Source organism: Garra rufa, chromosome 21 (genome assembly GCF_049309525.1).
Source record: "Garra rufa chromosome 21, GarRuf1.0, whole genome shotgun sequence".
Lineage (NCBI taxonomy): Eukaryota > Metazoa > Chordata > Actinopteri > Cypriniformes > Cyprinidae > Garra > Garra rufa.
This window is the reverse complement of record NC_133381.1, coordinates 35183672-35186379: the sequence shown is the minus strand read 5'-3', so window position 1 is coordinate 35186379 and position 2708 is coordinate 35183672. Positions and strand designations below refer to the sequence as shown.

Here is a 2708-nt window from a genome sequence, read left to right as displayed (position 1 = left end):
TAATTCCAAAATGTTCTTTATCTTCTGACAGACCGCTGATTACATAGCTGTTACGTTATATACTGTGTACTGACGCCAATAACCGCGGCGAACTTTGTGTTGAATGAATCTCCGATGCAAAACATGGCTGTTTTGAGCGGACTTTTTTTCCCGATGTGAACAAGCTAATATTAGCTAACGTCTTTCTGTTCACCTTATTTTTGTAAACGAGTGTTTTGCTGTCAAATTTAAGTAGTGACTCGCTCAAGAAACATTCTGTTAAGCTTCCATAAAGTAATGCCTACGAGACGAGGTAATATCTAGCAATGTCAGTAAACTGAAGTGTCTAACGTTACCCTGGCTTAAAACATCATAGTTTATCCATGAACGTGTAACGTTAAAGTTATGCCTGTAATGTTTTGAGTCATAACGGCTAACGTTACAAATGTTTTAGTAGTGACTCGTGTCTTAATGAGAGTTCGTGGCTTTCATATTAAACATTTTGCATTTTCAATCACACTAACATTAGAGGTTATTTTAAATTACATGTTTTCTCTTCTTTGTCAGGATGTTGACAAGTGCAGGATGGAGGGAAGTAGTAGTAAAACTGGACGAAATTTGTTTCTCAGATTTTCTCAATTCAGGTGAGTTATATGTTTAGTAATCAGTTAATAAAGAGTAAGTGACTGTAATTTTATGATTTGTTTTGTTAATAACATGTTGTTGATGTTATTGTGTAGTCCAACAGAAGTTTTTGATACCAGAAAACGACACTGAAAATCACAGATGACTAGGGCTCAGCTGATGTACTACACGTTTTCTTGCTTCTTGGATGTCAAAGGACTGGTAAGGGTTAAATAATATTTCAAAATTTTATTGGAAAATATATATATATATATATATATTGTTACATTTGTCTGAACAATTATCGTTTTTTTTTTTTTTTAGATTTACAAGAGTTATCACGGATGCTTGAAATAGTGGTTGCTACAAGGATCCTGGAAAAATTGAACACTTGGAAAGTAATTAAGGCCATGAAGATCAATTTTGAAGAGGCAACATATCATCTGGTGAAAAGGTTTGTTTAGACAACACTATTATGTTCCAAATATTTAGCTTGAATTAATTCACTCATCCAGTCATCCAAGATGTTCATGTCTTTCTTTCATCAGTCATAAAGAAATAGTGTTTTATGAGGAAAGCATTGCAGGATTTTTCTCAACATAGTGGATTTCTGTGGTGCTTAACGGGTTGAATACATTTATATTACAGTTTTTAACCTCAAATGCTGGTCTTGTCTACCTCTGCGATGCACATGCATACTCTGTGCACTCTGGTTCAATACATTTAGAGTATATCGAAAAACTCTTCTCATTTTATCATTGATGTTCAACCTTTTTTTTCTTTCTTTTTTTGTTGCAAAGGGCATTTGATCATCTTTGCACGTTCACTTTGTAAACACTGGGTCGGTACTTCTACAGCGATGTAGGACAATTTGGAAGTTAGATATGGATGAAACTGAGATGGTAGTTTTTTGACGTACCCTAACTGTCTTGAACCAGAGTGCACAAAGTACGTATGCTCAATGCACAGCTAGACAAGATGAGCATTTGTGGTTAAGACGTGCACAAATATTAATTTATTAATGAAAGTAACACATTGTTTTGCTAGATAAGACCCTTCTTCCCCGGCTGGGATGGTTTAGAGCCATTTGAAGTTGCATTGAAACTGCAATTCTGAAATTCAAACTCGCAAGCACCATTTAAGTTATATGGAGAGAAATGCTGTGAAATGAATGTTTTTCTTAAAAAAACAATTTCTTTGTGACTGAAGAAAGAAAAGAAATACATGAACCTCTTGGATGACAAGCAGGTGAGTAAATTATCTGTATTTTTTGTTCTGGAAGTGGACTCTTCCTTTAATGCCTATTGTTTATAAAGGGATGTTTATCTTGTGTTTCAGTCATGCCAAAGTCTTGATGACCATCACCTGGCCACTAAAGAAAAACCCTCAGCCATATCTTCTTGCCTCAGGGACATCAAAAGCACAGGTTTCCACCTTTTACATTGTCTTGGACAGAGAAGTTTCGCCTTGTCAGTCATGTACATCCTTGGGTATTGTTGAAGAGCTGTTCAAGTAAAGTAAAGTATCATGATGCTCTGTCCAGCCTGTACATATATTTTTTTTTTTTTACAGACAAATGTATATAATATTGATATAGGTACAACTGAAGTCAAAGAACTGAGAGCAAGGCAGTTGAACAAGCAATAATTTTCTTATTTAAGCAAAATGTTAAGTTCTGTCCTCATGGAATGTATCCTGGTATCACTGTGGATTTTTTCTTGTTACTTCATCTGATTTATATCTACCTCATTTTATAATCATTCAGGCTTGATTTTATATAATGCAATGATGTGTTGTTGACTATGCTGTATACAATTTTACTAAACATTTCCTGTTGGCACTGCAGACATATTAAATGTAAATGTTTTGCTGTTAGATTTTACAGTATTTTATGACAGCAGTTAATTTCAAAGTGTTTACATGCATGGAATTTCTAAATCCAATCTATGTATTTCCTCAAATAAAAGCAGAAAGTTGAGAGTATGGCTTTCAGTGTAGTCATTTCCACATAAAACATATTGTGTTTTTAACACTGGTTAAAGAGTTTAAATTATAATTAACTAAATTTTAGAGTTAAAATTACTCTCCAAATTATTAATATTTTA

General features: G+C 33.8%; 1 long non-coding RNA gene across 1 annotated transcript; it reads left to right on the top strand.

Annotated features, from left to right (window-relative positions):
* The first annotated feature begins 722 nt into the window (after positions 1-722).
* Positions 723-2423, top strand: LOC141295314 (uncharacterized). The gene is made up of 3 exons (XR_012341045.1): positions 723-825; positions 928-1057; positions 1942-2423. It is a non-coding gene; the product is annotated as an uncharacterized lncRNA (long non-coding RNA).
* The last annotated feature ends 285 nt before the right edge of the window (positions 2424-2708 follow it).